Genomic DNA, 22,681 nt, shown 5'->3' on the forward strand with positions numbered 1-22,681 from the left:
ATTACATATAAGGACACAAACAAGAAAATATTGAAAATAATATTAAAATCAAACAATAATGTTAAAATTAACATGCAAAGAACCAAGAGTAACAATCTTAATAATAAAACAGCATGCAAAAGAATATCGTTCACACTTTACGTTCAGCCGCGAAGGGAAGAGCTGGTGGAAGTTTACAACTGGTGGAGTGCCAGTCGGAAAGGCCATCTTCTTCCTTCTTCTTTGGAGTGCCAGTCGGAGAGGCCTTTTTCGTTCTTCTTCTTTGGAGTGCCAGTTGGAGAGGCCTTCTTCCTTCTTCTTTGGAGTGCCAGTCTGAGAGGCCTTCTTTTTTCTTTGGAGTGCCAGTCAGAGAGACCTTCTTCCTTCTTCTTTGGAGTGCCAGTCGGAGAGGCCTTCTTCCTTCTTCATCTTTGGAGTGCCAGTTGGAGAGGCCTTCTTCCTTCTTCTTTGGAGTGCCAGTCTGAGAGGCCTTCTTTTTTCTTTGGAGTGCCAGTCAGAGAGACCTTCTTCCTTCTTCTTTGGAGTGCCAGTCGGAGAGGCCTTCTTTTTTCTTTGGAGTGCCAGTCAGAGAGACCTTCTTCCTTCTTCTTTGGAGTGCCAGTCGGAGAGGCCTTCTTTTTTCTTTGGAGTGCCAGTCAGAGAGACCTTCTTCCTTCTTCTTTGGAGTGCCAGTCTGAGAGGCCTTCTTTTTTCTTTGGAGTGCCAGTCAGAGAGACCTTCTTCCTTCTTCTTTGGAGTGCCAGTCGGAGAGGCCTTCTTTTTTCTTTGGAGTGCCAGTCAGAGAGACCTTCTTCCTTCTTCTTTGGAGTGCCAGTCGGAGAGGCCTTCTTCCTTCTTCATCTTTGGAGTGCCAGTTGGAGAGGCCTTCTTCCTTCTTCTTTGGAGTGCCAGTCTGAGAGGCCTTCTTTTTTCTTTGGAGTGCCAGTCAGAGAGACCTTCTTCCTTCTTCTTTGGAGTGCCAGTCGGAGAGGCCTTCTTCCTTCTTCATCTTTGGAGTGCCAGTTGGAGAGGCCTTCTTCCTTCTTCTTTGGAGTGCCAGTCTGAGAGGCCTTCTTTTTTCTTTGGAGTGCCAGTCAGAGAGACCTTCTTCCTTCTTCTTTGGAGTGCCAGTCGGAGAGGCCTTCTTCCTTCTTCATCTTTGGAGTGCCAGTTGGAGAGGCCTTCTTCCTTCTTCTTTGGAGTGCCAGTCTGAGAGGCCTTCTTTTTTCTTCATCTTTGGAGTGCCAGTCGGAGAGGCCTTCTTCCTTCTTCTCTGGAGTGCCAGTCGAAGAGTCCCGCCTTCTTCGTTCATCTTCTTTGGAGTGCCTGTCGGATAGGCCTCTCTCTTATCAATATACTCCACCGTATCCCTACTGGCACACGCATTGCTGCAAACCCTTTCCTACAAATTTTTTGTAGGTTACACCACAATGCATCACAATAAACACTGTCTTCCCTAGGAGTTGACTTTTCTTCTTCTTTGCATACTTTCTTTCAAAAGACTTCAGTAATACAGTCACAAATATATGCCTTTTGCTTATTAAGATCACCGAGGGCCAAATATGCATCAAGAATATCTTTCACTTTTTTTTCATACTGCACCTCTCAAAGTAGCCATCTCTACACTTGGGCCCAAATTTCTTTAAGACCTGCCCTTTAACTTTGTAAGCATAACTTACATAAACTTAGCTACATTCTTAGACCAGCCTTCAACATTACTTTCTGGGGTCTCATTAACCCCAACACCATCACTATTATCATTATTGTATCATTGTTACTAGTTCAGCTACAACTCAAGTTGGAAAAGCAAGGAAAATAGCCCAGTGAGGATGAGAAAAAATGGAAAGATAGAATATTGTGCCCGAGCAAGATAACTCTAACCTAAGACGGAGGAAGACCATGATACAGAGGTTATGGCACTACCCAAGAATAGGAAACAATGGTTTGATTCTGGAGTGTCTGTCTAGACGAGCTGCTTACTACAGTTAAAGTCTCTTCTACCCTTACCAAGTGGAAAGTAGCCACTGAACAATTACAGTTCAGTAGTTAACCCCCTTGATTGAAAAACTTTTCGGTTATCTTGGTGTTGTCACGTGTATGTGGAAATATGAGAATGCGTAAAGAATGGGCCACACTATTTGGTGAATGTGTAGGCAAGGGAAAACTGACTCTTAACCAGATAGGGATCCAATGTGATACTATCTGGCCAAAGACCCAATAACTCTCTCGGAGAAGTATCTCATCGGGTGGATGGTGTAAACCAACCTACTGCATACTAGATATGTCACTTTCCTTGGCACTGTTTTTACGATAGAAAACCCCAATATATAAGCTGCTACCACTCGAGTGTGGTGAGTTGAGGATCACCATTACGATCACTATCACTGCTCGACATCGTCTCGAGTATTAACAGTTCCTAAAATAGCCAATAAACTTAAAAAAAACACAGAGGAAGTTCGGGATAAGTTTAAACTTGACACGAGCGCTACTAATGTAAACAAAAGATTGAGCATGGCTGCCAACCGATTCATTCCCCAACATTAAAATTTTCGGTAAAATATTGCTTCCAGAGTGTGTATTAGTTAAGTGTTTCTTCTTTGATTATAAAATATAATTATTATATTAATTTATAAACATAATTTGATTATATTAAACCTCTAAATAATGAAAAACAATAATGTAAAAATATTTACGTTTATGGTAACGTGTGGCAGCCCTGCTTTACCTATCAGCTGATAGCTTAAGAGAGAATGGCGAGTCGTTGATACCCTGTTTAGTTCCTATTTCAACGAACCACTAGGTTGAAAATCATATGCACACTTAATGCAACTTTCAAAAAAAATTTTATTTCTCGTATTTTACACTCTTACCATCCTAAAGTGGAAAAATAACGCTATGCAAACGTACTGTTGCAGCAAAATAATAATTGGAACTGTTCAAGATATATACAATTTATTTTCAGCATCTTCTCATAGATGGGGAATACTTTGATTCAACGCTTGCAATGTATTTGTCAAAAATTGCATATTGATACTACAGAATATGCGAAACGAGAAATCAAGCCTTTAATATTTTGAGTAAAATAGAGGAGTTGAAATCGTGGTAATGTTCATTCTCTCTCTCTCTCTCTCTCTCTCTCTCTCTCTCTCTCTATATATATATATATATATATATATTATATATATATATATATATATATATATCATTATCATCATCATCTCCTCCTACGCCTATTGAAGCAAAGGGCCTCGGTTAGATTTCGCCAGTCGTCTCTATCTTGAGCTTTTAAATCAATACTTCTCCATTAATTATCTCCTATTTTACGCTTCATAGTCCTCAGCCATGCAGGCCCGGGTCTTCCAAATCTTCTTGTCCCTCGTGGAGCCCAGTTGAAAGTTTTATGAACTAATCTCGCTTGGGGAGTGCGAAGAGCATGCCCAAACCATCTCCATCTACCCCTCATCGTGCTCTTCTCAACTGTACTTTAATTTACCAATTACTTTGATAAAATATATGAGTTATCAAATGTAAATTTTGACCTGATATAGAACGAGGCAAATTTTAACTGTGTGAAGCACCCGCGAGACGTTACAGCAATTCCTTATCTGCTTCGCTTTTGTTTATTAACAATAACACATGTATTTAACTATTATGAAAGTATTGGTAGTTAATGTTTTAACAGCATTAGTGTGAGACAAGCCATTATAAGGTATTTCTTGTACTTTACCCTCATATTGTAGGCTAGTTTATACTTTTTTTAAATTAAAGTTGCGGGTTTTAGGTCTCCACAGAGACGATTTACATCGTCCTCCTCGGGCGACCATTAGCCAGCAGGGACTATCACTAGTCCCCTCTAACCTCCCCCCAAGGCGCCTACCCTGAGAGTAACCCCCGGTAGAAGGTCTCACGGTATTCGCATCCCTATTTTACGAATATTTTGTCTGGCATTTCTTAAGTTTTATTGCTATAAAAGGGGAAGATAGTTTTTTTGCAATATTCTTATATTTCCTTTGATACTGAAGTCCGGCAAGATGATTTCTTTCCCAATGAGAGAATTTGCTATTCGATTAAAAACACGAATTGAATTATTGTGAGTAGTTACAAACCGTCTCTCTCTCTCTCTCTCTCTCTCTCTCTCTCTCTCTCTCTCTCTCTCTCTCTCTAGCCTGAGTAAAACACTAGGATATGAAAGGGAATATGTGATTGAAATATTATTATTATTGAAGTCAAATTATAGAATATCACTTGAATTTATACACTACATTGGCCATAAATCTTAAAAAATCAGAGTTTTTGAGTAATGCTGATATCTATTAGGTCCTAAAATCCACTTACAATACATTAAACACAATATCTCGCGAGCATAGAACACTCCAAAATCAAACCATTGTTCTCTAGTCCTGTGTAGTGCCATAGCCTCTGTACCATGGCCTTCCACTGTCTTGGATTAGAGTTCTCTTGCTTGAGAGTACACTCAAGCATGCTACTCTATCTGTTTCCTTATTTCCTTTCCTCACTAGGCTATTTTTCCTTGTTAAAGCCCTTGGGCTTATAGCATCCTATTTTGCAACTAGTGTTGTAGCTTAGTAATCTCTCCTATATATTAAAGAGCAAGTGACTGGCTATATATATATATATATATATATATATATATACAAAAGAACTACAGGCAAAATTAAAATACAAGATTATCCTGACCATGTGTGTGTGTGGAACTGCATAAACACACACACACATACACACATATACACATATGTATGTATATATATATATATATATATATATACATATATATACATATATATATATATATGCATGTGTGTGTATGTTAGAATTGGAAAAAATGGTTTATTAGGGTATGACTGGCAAACTGACTTAAAAAAATAAAAAATAAACTATTTTGGCATCTGAACTTGTCTTTTATCTCACTGGTTCTCATTTTGTCTAGGCCATGTCTGCATTATTATTATTATTATTATTATTATTATTATTATTATTATTATTATTATTATTAGCCAAGCTACAATTCTGGTTGGAAAAGCAGGATGCTATAAGCCCAAGGGCTCCAACGGGGAAAAAAATAGCCTTGTGAGGAAAGTAAATAAGGAAATAAACTACAAGGGAAGTAATGACCAATCAAAATTACATATATTAAGAACAGTAACAACATTAAAATAGATCTTTCATATATAAACTATAAAAAGAGATTTATGTCAGCTTCTCCAACATTAAAAACATTCTCTGCAAGAAAAATAAGAGAAGGGTACATTTTGAGCTTATAGCTTCCTTGTGACAGGAAAAAAGAAAATACGCTATCAGTTCGTAATTCTGTTATATAATCATTATAATATATACCAATTTTCATAAATTTTCATAGTTTGTATTTCAGGATACAAATTTAGTTCTTATATATGAAAATTATGAATAAAAATAGCAATAAATAGAGGGTAACCTATGAGCGAATAGCTCCCTTTTGCTGAAGGCCAAAGAAAATATTGTATTTTGTTCATGATCTAATAGTTTAATAATAATTATTTCCTACAAAATTGCATATAATTTAAGAATTTCTATTTTATATACGTAAAATAAATATACAGACATTAAAATTGATAAATTAAATAAATATAAGTAATTTCTTTTGAAGTTTTTGATTTGACTCCTGACTGAGTCTTGACCAGGGCTGCCATTCGTACGATAATTATCATACATGTACGATTATTTTAGGTCCAGTACGATGTACGATACATACCTTAGGTATATACAAATGTGTTTTTAATTAAACAATTATACTAAAATATCTTGAAATAAGTCAATCATGTAACTCCCTAATAATTATATTGAAACTGTGTACGATATTTTTGGTTGAAAAACGACAATTCTAAGGCTCATGTACGATAATCCAATCGAAATAATCTGGCAACCTTGGTCTTGACAATGTTTACATTTGTGATTCGTCAGCTGACGGCAAACAGGTGTATTGGTGGTTTGGAAGGATAACGTGTGATTAGCGTGTAATTAACCAATTAATATACGTAATTTCGTCGTCCTATGTAAGTATGTCACATAATAGATTACAATGGTATATTTCTAATTAATTTTAACATTTTATATAAGTTTATTAATGGAAAATATGGAACGATTTATCTGGTAGGCGTAGCCACCGTAGTCATGTTAAATGTAAATAAATTAATTTTCTTGGGATTATATTTATTTTAGTATGATTTTACTCATAATATGATTACCTTTATTTATAATTTAACAAGGCTAGCAAGGAAACAAACACTGACGATTTCATAGGCTAGTTAACCTGTTGGTAACCTACTGACTCTGGTAAAACTTTACGCTTGCACCACTACAAGTCTGCTTCATTAATATGAGAGAGAAATGGCAAATTAGAAAGTCGAATTTGCAATTGACATATCTATAAATGATAGAGAGGTATTTGTTTCTAAGACCACGCTCTCCACATGCTGCCAAATTATGCAAAGCTAGTGTCTTCCTCTACTACTTTTTCATAATTTGAAACAAGGGGTGTATGTATGATAGTGGCCACCTGTATGTATTATTACGGCTACTTAGGATAAGTCAGTGTAAGAAGGCCATTAGACCCCCTATAGGTAGTTAGGGAAGGAAATGGCTTGTAGGTTATATTAGGGGGAAAGTATAAGTTAATATCCATTTTTAATCAATGTGTGAGGAACTGGCCACTGATATACAAAGGCTCCTAAAGCAATTTGCCACATGGGAAAAAAATTGAAATTATAAAAAAGTTGTAAAATTATATAAAGAAAAAAAAATATCCTGGTTTCCTCACTAAACGACTATAGTCACAAATGGACACATTTGAGTAATTATTTCATTTTTAATTTGGTATATATTTTGAATACCGTATATATCAAATGTACGCTGTCATCACAAACTTCTGTTTAGTTGAGTATGTTGACGATGTCTCAGTTGCAGGTCGTTTAGTGAGGAAACCAGGCTAGGGTTTTTTTATTCTATAGTTTTATAATTTTATCTTGTTTCCCATGTGGCAAATTGTTATAAATTATGAAAAGTAATAGAGGAAAACAATAGCTTTGCATAATTTGGCAGTATGTGGAGAGCGTGGTCAAGTAATCATGTACCGATAGAGATGTAGGAGCCTTTGTATATCAGCGGCCAGTTCCTCCCACATGCATAGAAAATTGGAATTTTCTTCGCATTTTTCTAGTCGTACATAGGACGTTTTTATGTAAAATCTTTACACAAAACACCATCTAACTCAAACTTCCCTACCTAGCTTAACCTACAAGCTGTGTCCTTACCTACTTACTTAACGGGGGGTGTTAACGATCCCCTGCGACCCCCCTTAGAATGCCGTATTTTTAATCGGCCGTCGTCATACATACAGGTGGCCGTTATCATACATACACCTCAAGGTATACCTTGTAATATGCCTTCAGTGCAAAGAGCTATGAATAATGTTCATCAAATTTAGGCCAGAGTTAGATTCAGAATATTGAAATAGTTATCAGGTCATAGACAACTTGGCCGACATCAAGATAACTCGTTCCACTTCAGGACAATTTAGCCCACTGTGATTTTATTATCAAGTTTTTTCTTATTTTCTTGGTGTAAATAATTGGCGTACAACGACTCTTTAGAATTTTATAACTTTTATTCACACGAGAAAACGAAACTTTCATTTACATTTACAGTATAATAGTTGTGTTGCACTAAATGTTAAGATAATAAAATGAAATTGCTCTCGGTTGAGTTGTCTCAATGTGGGGCGAGTTGCTTTGATTAAGGCCAAGTTTTCTCGAAATCGACAGAGTTGTATCACTCGACGAGGGGCCGAGTTGTCTCGACGAGGGGCCGAGTTTTCTCAACAAAGGGACCGAGTTTTTTCGACAAGGGGCCGAATTGTCTCGATGTGGGGATTGTTGTCTCGACAATGAGCCGAATTGTCTCAATGTGGGGCGAGTTGTCTCAGCGTGGCCAGGGTTGTCCAGTCACCATATTTATCTACACAATAACGTACTTTTTGAATTAATCTCATGTTCATTTCTATCAAAAGTAATTCAGAAGCACTTGGAGAATAAAAAGAATGTGAGACTAAAGTTAGAAATTTAGGTATTTTGAAGTGAGAAAAATACAGAATTAATAAAATTCAGTGATGTGTCTAACCTGACCACATCCACATAACCTAACCACATCCACATAACCTAACCTAGGCGCTGGGTCCACCTTAATTGTAGTTGAGCTCTTACTGGTGCGAGTCCCTGTGCTCCATCTTGACTTACGAAGTCTTAAGGTTTTGAAAGCCTTCAGTCAAACACCTGTCTGCATAGGGTATGCCTATTACTATTTCCTGATTAAAAATAATAAGTTATTATTATTATTATTATTGCTTGCTGAGCTACAACCCTAGTAGGATAAACAGGATGCTATAAGCCCAAGGGCTCCAATAGGGGAAAATAGCCCAGAGAGGAAAGGAAACAAGGAAATGGTTAAACTACAAAGATGTAATGAATTCAAATAAAATTATTATTTATTTTCCTGTGGTGTGAACTCCTCTTTGAATATTTTTAATATTTGTAATGTAAATTGCAAAATTCATGGTGCTGTACCGCATGTGTTTCATACATGCTCGTAACGCCTGCGGTACAGTGCATACTGTAAAAAGTTAAAAGTCACAGGCTTCATTTGAAGAGATGCTTGTCAGAACATCAGCTGGGGAAGCCTAACTCCCCACTCTGGTGTCTGACCACAGTAGTTACCTCCCCAGTAAACTTCATAAACCTACTGGTTGAGGCAGGACTCTATCTGCTGTCCATACGAATGCTAGGCTAGCATGTTACCGCTGTAAGGCCCTGGATGCTAGTTACCTCCACCAACAAAGTTGGAAGGAGGTTATGTTTTTGCCCCTGTGTGTGTGTGTGTGTATTTGTTTGTGAACAGCTTCGTGGCCACAATTTTAATCATAAAGTAATGAAATTTGAAGGGATTAACTATAATGTAAAAAGCTGGAAATTATTAAATTTTGGAAGATCAAAAGTCAATGTCACGGTCAAACAACATGTCCAATTCACGTAATCAACCATAAGTTTGGACAAAGTTGTCATAGAGACTTCAAACCTGGCTCATATTTGAGTTTGTGAAAATCCACGCCTAGTATTATATGTTAAAGTCAAAGGTCAAGGCCAAGAATTAAGCTGCCGCGGCGGAGGTCTGCGCTCTACTGATTGCACCTATAGTTACTACTGTATTTGAAGTGGATTTGTCACCAAACTTGTGAACTTATGTCCTTAAATTTGGTGTAGAATTCATCAAAACAGGAAAAGTCAACTGAGCACACAGCAAACTTCTACACGAAAAGTCATCGCCATCAAACAAAGCTCATAATTCTAAATTGTTGTTAACTGGATAAACTTGAGAGCATAGCCAATGGGTTTTGGTATAATTCACGCTCCCACAATTCAATATGAAAAAATAAAATACAATGGGATTCACTCTCCAACAATGCATCACTGCGATTAGGATCCTTGTCGTGTTAGACCATTCTGATATTGTAATTTTTAAAAAGTCCGTGTGGCTAATGTTATACATTTGGTAATTGTTAATTTTTTATGGAATTTGTTATGTTTTCTTATTATTCAGATTAAGACAATTTGATAACGAAGAGAAAATATCAATATCATCTGGTTTAAATATTACTACCGAATGTTCATTGAATTTGCAACCGTCAATGATAAAGATGTAACAGTAATTGCTGTAACTGTTCAGTAAATGTTACTTTTGCACCTTTGACTCCATATAAACATCAATGATTACCCTAATGTTTATGTCCATTTCACAAATTTTACTTTTGCGTCCATCAGCAATGCATAGCTAGTCCTTTTCACCAGTCATATATCTTAACATTTATGGGAGAATGAAAAAAGGATAATTGGTGAAAAAACAGATTTTCCTAACTTAACCTAACCTTGGCTACTGTCTTATCTGAAAGGGGCTAGAGATTTTTGGACCCTTCAAAAATAACTAACCAAGCATGCTTTAAATCATAGGGGTTTGTGGTAGCCGATGTGGTAACGTCCCTGACTGGTGAACGCCAGATTGCGGTTTGAATCCTGCTCAAACTCATTAGTTCCTTTGGTTGCTGCAATCTTACCATCCTTGTGAGCTAAGGATGGGGGTTTGGGGAAGCCTATAGGTCTATCTGCTGAGTCATCGGCAGCCATTGGCTGGCCCTTTTCTTGGTCTTAGCTTCGGTGGAAAGGGGGCTTTGGCGCTGATCATATGTATACAGTATATGGTCAGTCTCTAGGGCAATGTCACTGTCCCTTGCCTCTGCCACTCATGAGCGGCCTTTAAACAATTAGGAATGCATCCTAACCTAACCTAAATTACTGCATCCTATCTGATTGGTAAGTAGGACACCTATCATCATCCTAATCATCTCCTATTGATGCAAAGGGCCTCGGTTAGATTTCGCCAGTCGTCTCTATCTTGAGCTTTTAAATCAATACTTCTCCATTCTGTGGAGCCAAATTGAACGTTTGGTGGACAATCTCTCTTGGGGAGTGTGAAGAGCATGCCCAAACCGTCTCTATCTACCCTTCACCATGATTTCATCCACATATGGCACTCGAGTAATCTCCCTTATACTGTAGTTTCATTTCTAATCCTGTCCTGCCATTTAACTTCCAATAGTCTTCTGAGGGCTTTGTTCTCAAATCTACATCCTGATTGCACCACAGTATTAAGTAATTTATTGTCATCTTTGGTGCCATCTTCAAAGGGAATAAGCAATCGCTGTTTCTCTTGAACCTGACTCAATCTGGCTTTGTAGAAATGCGGGATTGGATAAAGAAATCTCGGCAAATGGTTTATCCATATTGTTGTATACAAGGGAGATTTCCTGAACCAAACATTTCCGACAGAAATGAATAATTTGTTCCGTAACTGACATACAAACCACGCTATTAAATAGGGGTATTACTTTCGGCGTAGCTGAAATGACGAGCCATTGAAATTTAATGAGGTTTTACTACCCACACCGCTAGTTAGCAGGGGTAGGGGAGGGTAGCTTGCTAAACCCCCCCCCCCCCCCCACACACACACACCTGTGCTTGAGCTCACTTTGCTCTCGGCTTGGATGGTAGACGGAAGTGTCCTCTCTCATCTTCGCCTCTCTCTTGGCAGCCATTAATGCTTTTTTGCTTTTTCTTTGACAGGTTTGTGTGTGAAGTTGGCCTCTGCGATTATGCGCACCTGTCCTGGATAACCCGACTGCCCCTGCGGTGGAAGGTCGTCCTTGCAAAGGACACGTCGACCTTCCACCCGACAGACCTGCTGACCTGCCGTCACCGTTCCTGAGAGCTGATGCGCGCTACGCGCCTACGAAACCTGATTTACATGCTCGTCAGGCATCGAACCCTGTTACAGGGCATCAAGGGCGTATGCGTCATCGCGCGCATACGTCCCTTACGCGCCATGATGGACATGCGCGCCAACATTCTCTTGCGCGGCAGGCTTTACCTGAGGTAGCGCGCCATCAACCTCCTGCGTGCTAGCAACCTCCTACGCGTCAGCGGTCTCCAACTCGTCGGCGCTCCTCAACGCGCCAGCGCTCTCCCGCGTGCTAGTGCCCACGCACAGTGATCTCTGCTGCGCGCCCACGATCTTCGGATCTGGGCGCTGTTGGAAAGTCAAAGACTTCTACGCGCCAGCGCGCCAATTGGTGCCTCCAACGCGCCCTTGAGGATACGCGCGCGCGCCCATTCTCTCCTACAGTTGCACGCCACCATACTGACGCGCGCCCACACGCACAGGCTCCAGCTGCGCGCCAGGGGTATCTCTCCTGCGCGCGCGCGCCCTACGACATCTACTAGGGCGCTCAAACTGTCCGCCGCACGCCCGCGTGTTCAATGACCTGATCCTACGCGCCCACGCTCGCACGAACATTCGCCAGCGCATGCACGCAATCAGTCTCTGCGCGCTCTCCCGCGCACCCACAGTCTCCCGCGCACCCACAGTCTCCCGCGCACCCACAGTCTCCCGCGCACCCACAGTCTCCCGCGCACCCACAGTCTCCCGCGCACCCACAGTCTCCCGCGCACCCACAGTCTCCCGCGCTCCCACAGTCTCCCGCGCTCCCACAGTCTCCCGCGCGCGCTCCTAAGCACCACCATTCTCCTGCACGCCCTCGCAATCGCTCGCACGCGCAACAGCAGTCTCCCATGCGCTCGCACCATCAGTCTCCCGCGCGCGCGTGACCCCTGGTATTCTCCATTGCGTGAGCGTCAGTACCCTCCCGCGCGCGAGGCTGCTGGACAACGCACGGCAAGGTCGCCATCGCTGCATTCCCCTCCCCGCAAGCGCATAACAGCGCGCACTGCGGCGGAAGGGAAGCATCCAGAAAGGTCCAGGATCTCTTCTTCTTCTTTTCAGGCGAACCCCCTATGGAAACTCCTCCCAGGGATCCGTCGATCCCTGTCCCTCCAGAGGGAGTGTCTGACAGCGCTGCTGTCAGTCAACAGCCATGGTTCGGGCCGCTAATCAGAGCAGTTATGCAGGCTTTCAAGCGTGTTCTCTCTGAGTTGGGGCACAGATCCTTGGCTGTCTCTACCCCTCTGAAGAGAAAAAGAGGAGTTCCGGACGCGGTGATTTCTCCGAGAGCTAAGTTGACTCCTCGTAGGCCTTCGAGGCAGGTTCCTTCACCCCCCCCCCCAGACTTTTTCTCCTTCCCTGTCGGACGAGGACTTCCCGTCCTCAGGGGAGTCACGTGAGGTGAGACGTTCCCCCATCGCACCAGTGAAGGAAACCCCACCTCGCATTGAAAAGTCATCCCGGGTAGGGCTGAAAAGAGCTTGCCACCGTCTATGTTACAGTCTTATATCCCTCCCAGGAGGGAGTCGAAGGACTCGAAGACAGTACCAAAATCCTCGACAACACTTAGGACGGAGCCAGCTAGCCACTCAGAGAATGTCCGCGAATCTCCCCAAGAAGAGCCTTTGGGGACAGGAGACTTCACTGCAAGTCCAACATCCGGAGGAGAACTACAAGAGTCAGAGCATGCATTTTGGCAGGTGCTGACTCTTATGAGGGCTCTCAATGGGTTTGCCGACTCAGAGATCCCCCTCGAGAGGGCAAAGACACGGTCTTGGACCACGTATTTGGCACTCAAAAACCCTCTTAAGGCCAGTGCGGCTCTGCCTTGGTCTCAGGGGGGTTAAGAGTACCAGGGACAAGATCGCTGTTCAGCTCTCTGAGTTGTCCTCCTTCAACCGTTCCAGTGCCGGCAACAAGCTTCTCCCACCTCCTCGCGTACAGCAAAGGAGGTACTTCGAGATCTTGGAGGAGCCTTGTTTAGCTCTTCCTCTCCACCATTCGTTGGAAGAGCTTACCAGAGGAGTCCCTCTTGAGATAGACTCCAACCGGCAGGTCTCGTTCTCGGCAACTAAGATCCTTAACCAGGAGAAGGTTGCGAAGTGTGCTATGCAAGCCACTTCGTGGCTGGATATCTGGTTAGGGACCTTAGGTATCCTGATACGCTCTGAGGACTTCTCCAAAGAATGTACCAGGAAAGCTATGGAGACGTTCCTCCTCTCAGGCACTCGCACAATCGAGTTTCTGGCCCACCAAGTCTCGAACTTGTGGGCAAACACCATCCTGAAACGTCGGGATGCGGTGGCTGAGAGGTTCCATCAGAAGGTCCCTAGCACCGAGTTAAATAGGCTCAGGCATTCTTCCTTAGAAGGGATGAGTTTGTTTGAGCCTAAGGATGTGGAACAGGCTGCTGAGAGGTGGAGGAAGTCCCACCAAGACTTCCTCCTGCATAGGGCTTTGACATCCAAGCCCTATAAGCCTCCAGCACCCCAGAAGTCCCGTCCGATCAAGACCACAAAACCGACGGTAGCAGCGAAGACAGTGGTGTCTAAGCCCTTTTCTGTCAAGGACAGGAAAGGCAAAAAGTCCTCCAGAGGAGCTAAGAATCCTAGAGGGAGCAGCCGAGGTCGCAAACGCTAGGATTGGCAGTCCCCCTGCATGTCCACCAGTGGGGGGATGCCTACAAAGTTGCGCAGACAGGTGGCAGCAACTCGGGGCCGATTCCTGGACGATTTCCGTAATCAGTCAGGGATATCGGGTCCCGTTCACAACATCTCTACCTCCCCTGAGGACGAATCCAGTGTCATTGAGTTCCCTTGCCATGGGATTGGCAAAGGGGCAAGCCCTTCGGGCAGAAGTCCAGACTCTGTTGAAGAAGGGCGCTCTCTAAGAGGTCCTCAACGGGTCCCCAGGCTTCTTCAGTCGACTCTTTCTTGTAAAGAAAGCGTCTGGAGGCTGGAGACCAGTCATCGACCTCTCGGCTCTGAACAAGTTTGTCAAACAAACTCCGTTCAGCATGGAGACCGCAGCACGGTCAGACTAGCAGTGAGACTGCAAGACTTCATGTGTACACTGAATCTGAAGGATGCGTACTTCCAGATCCCAGTCCATCCGTCTTCAAGGAAGTACTTAAGATTCAGCGTAGACAACAAGATCTACCAGTTCAAGGTGCTGTGTTTCGGTCTCTCCACAGCACCGCAGGTTTTCACCAGTGTTCACCCTAATATCTTCGTGGGCACACATGATCGGCATCCGTCTCCTCCATTATCTAGATGACTGGCTGATCCTAGCAGACTCGGTGTCATCCCTTCTTCAACACCGGGACAAACTTCTGGGACTTTGCCAGGATCTGGGGATCATGGTAAATCTCGAGAAGTACTCGCTGCTTCCCACTCAAAGACTGTTATATCTAGGCATGGTTATAGACACCAATCTCCACAAAGCCTTCCCATCAGACGACAGGATAGCAAGGCTGAGGAAGGTTCCAAGCCCTTTTCTCAGACGAGAAGAACTTCCAACCCAATCGTGGTTATGTCTCCTCGGTCACCTTCTTTGGCTCGTCTAGTTCCCAACGGTCGCCTCAGGATGAGATCCCTTCAGTGACGGCTCAAGTCCCGGTGGAATCAAGGTTACGATTCCCCGGACATCATGATCCCTATGGGACCTGCAGAACGGACGGACCTCCAGTGGTGGGTGACAGAAGAGAACCTACGAAGAGGAGTGGATCTTCTTGTCCTCCCCCGGATTTGATGCTGTTTTCGGACGCCTCAAAGAAAGGGTGGAAGGCCCACTTACTGCACCACACGACCTCAGGCCTGTGATCAGAATCAGAAAAGTGCCTCCATATAAATCTTCTAGAGATGAAGGCCGTCTTTCTGGCCCTTCAACAGTTCCAACAGTACCTGGCGGGTCACTCTGTGGTGGTGATGAGCGACAACACCACAGTAGTGGCTTACATCAATAAACAAGGAGGTACCTTTTCAAAGCAGCTATCCCATCTTGTAGTAGAGATACTGAGATGGGCCGAAGTCCACTCGATTCCGGTATCGGCTCGTTTCATTCCAGGCAAGAGGAATGTGCTCGCCGACAATCTGAGCAGAGCGTCTCAGATAGTGAGTACCGAGTGGTCTTTCGATCATCTAGTAGCCAACAAAGTCCTGACTTTGTGGGGTTCTCCGACTGTGGATCTGTTCGCAACAGCTCTGAACTTCAAGCTTCCGCTGTACTGCTCCCCAGACCCCAAGGCTCTCTGGCAAGATGCCTTCCAAAAACGGTGGGACAACAACGACGTTTACGCCTTTCCCCCGTTCTGTCTGATGAGGAGGGTGCTCAACAAGACCAGAACATCGGTCAATCTTTCGATGACCCTCATAGCTCCGCTATGACATCACGCGGAATGGTTTCCGGAGCTACCAAGAGAGCCCCCTCCACGGCACAATCTACTCAAACAACCACATGCCAACATCTTCCACAAAGCCGTAGCTTCGCTACGACTTCACGCCTGGAGACTATCCAGCATCTCCTCGCTGAGAGGGGATTTTCGTAACAAGTTGCGGTCAGGATGTCTGGACATCTGTGAAAGTCATCCACAGCTGTCTACCAGGCAAAGTGGAAAGTCTTCTGTGGTTGGTGCTGTGGAAGGGGTGGTGCGTGGTCTTTTTGTCCTATGTCACTTCGTCCAGGTCTTTTTGTCCAATGTCTTTTCATCAGATGGACTTTTGGTCCAACGACATTTAGTCCAATTTCTAAAGAAAACAAGTGTTTCATGGAATTTTTACTTCCTTTTACTTCATTGCTGTGTTAAAAGTTTATACCTTATTGGCTTTTATGATAAAGTAATATGCTCATTTTCTAATTATTCCATTAGTCATGCTCAACATTCTCTCTTTCCTTCTCTCTCTTTAGTAGGGCACTATATACAGTATATATAGTGTGCTGCAAGTTTAGTACTTTAATTTCTGAATCTGCCCATCCCGAAATGGCAAAGTTCATACAATCAACTAAGAAGAAAAGAAAAGTAGTAGATGAAAGTAATTACATCTACGATTTTCATTCAACTAATACAAAACTTGGAAAAGAATACTGGAGGTGCGAGAAAAGGCAGCTGTTTTCAGTGCGTATTCACAGGATTACGGAAGACAATGTACTAAAATTTATTTATTCTTCTGGTGAGCACCTTCATCCCGCAAATTTATATACATTAAATGCTAGAAAAGCAGTTGCTGAAATTAAGGATGAAGGTATTGAAATCATAGCAGCAAGTTAGCGTAGCATATTATCGAGAAATTTTTCAGAGATAACTGAAAATACTTGCTCCCAGCTCCCTCTTGTGCAAGTACTCTAAAATACTATTCAGAGGTGCCAAGAAGAGCATTCCGGATTTCCTGAGGAATTGATAGACGATTACGAAATATCTTCCGAATTAATTGTCAACTTATATGTGACTTAATGGGAGTCGTATGAGGGTGTGGTGCGAGACAAAGGAGAGATCCATCTAATTTCCCATTAGATGTATGGAATGTTAATAAGCGTATTCTTCAAGATTTACGTAGCACAAACAATGCTACAGATGAGTTTCATTCTGCTATAAAACGTTCAGTGGGTTTAATTATCTATTGGGAAGTTATGGATCGGCTAAGTTTTTTTTTTTCTTTTTTCTTTTATGGATTGAAACGATTTAAAATTGGACTAAATGTCCATCGGACGAAAAGACATTGGACAAAAAGACGTGGACAAAGTGTCGTCGGACGAAAAGTCGGTACACGGGAAGGGGTATCTCTCCACTTGATGCCACTATTCCAACAATAGCAGAGTTCCTCGTGTATTTGCGGGAAGAAATGCGCTTTTCAGTCTTGGCAGTGAAAGGCTATCGCTCAGCCTTAAGTCTAGCCTTCAGGCTGAAAGGAATGGACATTTCTTCTTCGCTGGAACTTTCCCTACTCATACAAAGTTATGAACTTACCTGCCCTCAGTCGGAAGTGAGACCTCCTCCATGGAACGTGGTTCGAGTTCTCAGGTCTCTTAAGAGACCTCACTATGAACCATTACGCCAGGCTTCAGATCGCCACCTAATCTATAAGACGGTGTTCCTACTAGCTTTGGCTTCAGCCAAGCGTGTTAGCGAACTTCACGGTCTCTCGTATGACATCGCCGATTCAAGGGGATGGGGGGAGGTAACGTTCAGATTCGTCCCTGAGTTCATTGCTAAGACTCAGAATCCTGGAGTAGCGTATCCTCGATTCGACTCCTTCCGGATTTCTAGTAAGGAGTCTGAGGCTATATCTTAAAAGAACAGCTGCAGTTCGTCCTCATGTGCCAGCCTTATTCATTAGCACAGGGAGGACTAAGAGGAGGGTCACCAAAAACACCATCTCGGCATGGATTCGTAGGGTGATTCATCTGTCCCTGAATCCAGATCCTTCTCCGTCACGTCGCCCTAGAGCACATGATGTCAGGGGCGTAGCTACGTCCCTGGCCTCCAAAAAGAAGTTTTCAGTGACGCAGGTCCTTCATGCTGGGGTGTGGAAGCGTCAGACAACCTTCACAGCCCACTACCTGCAAGATGTGGCCCATAGGAGGCTCGATACGTTCTCTATCGGCTCTGTGGTGGCTGCACAACATCTAGTTTAAAACCTCAGGCTCCTTATTGGACAAGTAGCAGAAGGTTGAGGGCATTGTTACCCAGTTTTAGTCTGCATGAATGAAAAGGTTTGACTGGCCCTTATTCTTTTCTTCATCATCCCCTCTCTTGGGGAAAGCAGCATCCTGGGTTCTCTGCATAGCTGACTTCAAACCACTGCAGGTAAACCATGTTTCCTTGTGTTCCCAGTATCAAGTTAATACTGTCATGTCCACGTCCCCATACCCTGACGAGGTGGTATTGGGAAAGCCCTAGCCTACAAGTTTCCATCTAAAGAACTTCAGATCAACTTCCTAGGACAAGTCACACTTCATTATGCCTTCACACACAGCTTGCGTAGGCCGCAGTCCTTGCGTAGCAAGGTTCTAGCGAGGTGCAGGGACTCCTTATTTCTTGGGTGCTGACACACTCAAATAACGAGCCCCCGGGCAAAGCCAAAAAGACAGTACTGGCTGGGATGTCCACCCTTCCTAATGGGTGAGTCACCCCTATTAAATAGCGTGGTTTGTATGTCAGTTACGGAACAAATGACAAATTTGTAGATAATTTGTATTTTTCCTAACTATACAGACCTTAGCTATTTAATCAAACTTGCCAGCCAGCCCTATCCCCCTTGAAGTCCTACCTCCAAGCAAAGTGAGCTCAAGCACAGGTGTGTGTGAGGGGGGGAGGTAGCAAGCTACCCTCCCCTACTCCCGCTAACTAGCGGTGTGGGTAGTAAACCCTCGTTAAATTTTAATAGCTCGTTATTTCAGCTACGCCGAAAGTAATACCCCTATTAAATAGCTAAGGTTTGTATAGTTAGGAAAAATACAAATCATCTACGAATTTGTCATATTCATGAAAATCTCGCTAATATCTATCAGATAAAAGCATATTTGATATCCAAAATCCCCTCTCAAATACGATGTACAGGTAATCTTTCTTAAATAAACTGTCTTTTCCACAATGAGCGCACTCCATTGAACCCACGGACACCTCGTGTAGAGCCACTGACATAACATCAGTCAGGTGAGGCGGGTTCTTGATTTCGGCAAGTCTTCGAGAAAGGAAGGAATCAAATCAGTGACAGTCATAATCTTTTGAAAAGGAGCAGGTTATTGTACTGTATATCTGTACTAAATGTACAGCCAATCGTCGACATTTATAGAGGCTATGTAATAGAGTTGCGTACAAATATGTACCTCTTTTCTCTGGTAACAGACTGACTCGCCACGCTTGGTAAGTCTACCAATATTGCACAGTTGACTCATTACCCCAGGGAAGATCTCAAAACAGCAGAGGTTATAAGGGAATATTTTCTGATAGATTTTACCATATAAATACAATTCAAGAATTCTTACTAGATCTCTTGAAAATTGATCATTGTACTGCACCGTATACAGTATGAACAAGTGAACATTATTTCTACAGTGCAATGTTCAATATTAAAGTGACCTAGTAAGATCTATTGAATTTCATCGTGTTTATATTATAGTAAGTCTTTTAGAATGGAGAAGTATTGATTTAAAAGCTCAAGATAGAGATGAATATCGAAATCTAACCGTGAGAAGTATTGATTTAAAAACTCAAGATAGAGACGACTGGCAAAATCTAACTGAGGCTCTTTGCGTCAATAGCCGTAGGAGGAAATGATGATGGTGAAGTCTTTTAGCTTTGTCAAATCTTGCCTTACTAACTTGCTGCCGTTTTTAGGTTTAGGACTGTTTTCCTTAGTGGTTCTCCTAGAACTCCTTTGCTTGTACCTGTATTAACCCTTTTACCCCCAAAGGACGTACTGGTACGTTTCACAAAACTCATCCCTTTACCCCCATGGACGTACCGGTACGTCCTTGCAAAAAACCGTTATTTACATTTTTCAATATTAAACTTACCCGATAATCATGTAGCTGTCAACTCCGTTGCCCGACAGAATTCTACGGGAGGGATACGCCAGCTATCACTATACTAGAAGGGGGTGTACTCACAAGCGCCACCTGTGGCCAGGTACTACAGTACTTGTTGTTGACGCCACCTCACTTTTTCCTCTGTCGTGCTTCCGGCAAGACGTTCTTGGATACGCTTATGATTTTGGAGTATTGTTCACGGTTTGGTGAAGTATTTCTCTAAAATTTGCAGCTATTCGCTATACTGGAAACTTCTATGTTAGCTTAGCTAGCTTTTGGAATTAATTTAATTATTATGGTGACGAAGAGAGTATGAACTCTCTTTCACCTTTAAATGGCCGACCCTTCCCTTAGACGGAAGTGTTGGTGTCTAAGAGAGTATAGACTCTCTTTCTTAATTTTGTTATAGATTTATTTTATATCTCTCCGCCTTTTATAGGCCTCTTCGATTAACTTACTTTTATAAACTTATTAAAATTAATTTTTATATTTGTTTATATTCGACCTTTCCTAATAGTAGGCGGTCTTTTCTTGGTACCGAAGTTAATTAACATTGAGCCCGTCATTTCGGTTTTACCTGTTAACATATTATGCTATTTTAATGTTTTTGAAAGAATTTCTTTGATAGTCTCGTACTGTTTTCAAAGTTGAACTAACGTTTTGTTTTGTCTCTGCAGTTGTTGACGTTCAGAACGTTCAACTTGCGCTCTATCGTTACGATAGAGAGAGAATTTTCACGGTGTCACGTTGCAGTAAGAGTAACCGTGTCTAGCGTTTTGTTCATTCTTTCTTAACTTAATGGTTTTAATTCTAATAAAGGAACTTTTCATTTTGGGAAATATTTCAGTTTTTTCCTTTAACAATAATATGTTTTAACGATATATATGATTGGGCTCTTCTCTCAGGTTCTAAGTCAAGAGAGAGAGAGAGAGAGAGAGATAGAGACGGAGGGAGAAAGAGGAGGATAAACGTTTCGTTCAAGCGAGTAACGTTGTTATCGTTTTTGCTCTTCTCCCTAGTCTCTTTAGGGGAAGAAGGTAAACGTTTCTAGAGTTTTTTCTTGTTCTCAAGCTTTATGCGGTGAGAGATTTTAAACGTAGTTTATTTGATCTAGTGTTTAGTCTCTTTCCAGCCACTGAATTATTTATCTTTCATTAGATTTTTCTGTTACATTGTAATTCTGTTTTCGCAATTACTAACTTTTGAGAAAGGATAGAATTGCGTGTTTCAGGTACAAACCACTTAAAGTTTCGAGTTCAGTGAAATAAGTGCAAACAGAAAATCAAAAGTGATAAGTGATTAGCGCAAAGTGTGTCAGTGTTGTGCGTGAGGGTACTTCTGTGCGTGCCAGTCGTCCTCCCAGTCCGGGACCTCTTGCAAGCTCCCAAGCCCAGGGGAGAAGCAATGTCGAAGGGCAAAAGGGTTCGGCAGGCCTTGATCGGCGCACAGAAGTATCCTCGGTGGTTGCGGGCGTGTCTTACAGAGACCGTCACTCCCACCCGCAGACGATTGAGCCCTTATTTTGCTCGTCTGCAGAAGAAATTTCGGGGAGAAAACGCTGGTCTCAGGTCTCAAGACCTCTTAAACGTAAAGTCCAGACCTATGCCAGACGTACGAAGTTAGAGTTCAACAACCCGGATGCAGTCATTGGGTTAGCTCTGACTCTCCTCAGTCATCAGGTGACTGCACACCTCCTAAGAGAGGTAAGGCGATGCCTCAACAGACCTCATCTTCTATTAAGGCTTTGCCTCAACAGACCTTATCGTCTGTTGATCCCAAGACGACTTTGCTGCAGTCCATGCAGTCGCAGCTTGCGGTCTTAATGCGTGAGTTTCAGGCTGAGAAGGTTACACCTCCTCCTGCGAACGCTCCGCCTCTCCGCAGTCCAGTCTGCCAGGCGTACGAAGTTGAGGTTCCTCAGGCTACCTTACCGCGTTCTGAGTTGCCAGTTACCAGCGGTGTGCAGCAACCTCCGCCTCCTCCTGCGAGAGCTCCGCCTCACCGCAGTCCAGTCTGCCAGGCGTACGAAGTTGAGGTTCCTCAGGCTACCTTACCGCGTTCTGAGTTGCCAGTTACCAGCGTTGTGCAGCAACCTTAACCTTCCTTAAGGCAACCTCAGCAATGGGAGCAGGAGTCTTATGCCTTACTTCCTCCGCTTCCGCTTGCGGTTCCACCAGCGAGGCAACAATCTCTTGAGGTACGACAACCTCTTCCATCAATGAGGCAGCCACCTCAACACTCGCTGCAGCGACCTCAACCCTCAAGGCAAGAGTCTCAACTCCTTAGGCTAGCACCTCAGGAACCTCAACTCGCGAGACAAGAACTGCGTTCTGCGCAGCCGCTACCTCAACTCTCGCAGCTCACACTTCAGGAACCTTAACTCGTTCCTCAGGAACCTGCTACTGCGCATCCGCAACCCTTACAGCAAGCGCAACTCTTGAGGCAGCAACCTCATGCTATGAGTCAGCCACCTCAACGCATGCATCTGCCACTTTTTTCCTCAACTTGAACTTCTTCCCATTCAACTTGGGAATAACAAATGACAATAATAACACCTCATTACTTTCATAACTTGCATTTGTAATCATATACATGTATGCCTACACAAACATTATGATAATGGAGGTTATTTGTATTACTTATATAAAAATATATATGTATTCCTTGCAATATATTTTTAACAAATCGCAAAATATGGCAAAAATATCTTCTAAACAAAATGAATCATGAGTTATGAATGTAAGGTAATATTATGTTGATATTAAACCCCTTGCAAGCATGCATGTAGTAATGCAGTGTT

General features: G+C 42.8%; 1 protein-coding gene across 2 annotated transcripts in view; it reads left to right on the top strand.

Moving 5' to 3' along the window:
* Positions 1 to 5,904: 5,904 nt before the first annotated feature.
* Vps45 (vacuolar protein sorting 45) overlaps positions 5,905 to 22,681 on the top strand; it is a 103,063-nt gene continuing 86,286 nt past the window's right edge. Inside the window, exon 1 of one of the 2 annotated variants that reach the window (XM_068346964.1) lies at positions 5,905 to 6,029. The gene's annotated coding sequence lies outside the window, so the exon portion shown is untranslated. The remainder of the gene's footprint in view (positions 6,030 to 22,681) is intronic. The other variant, XM_068346966.1, reaches the window with a different exon arrangement.

This window comes from Palaemon carinicauda, chromosome 23, assembly GCF_036898095.1.
Source record: "Palaemon carinicauda isolate YSFRI2023 chromosome 23, ASM3689809v2, whole genome shotgun sequence".
In the NCBI taxonomy this organism is placed as follows: Eukaryota; Metazoa; Arthropoda; class Malacostraca; order Decapoda; family Palaemonidae; genus Palaemon; species Palaemon carinicauda.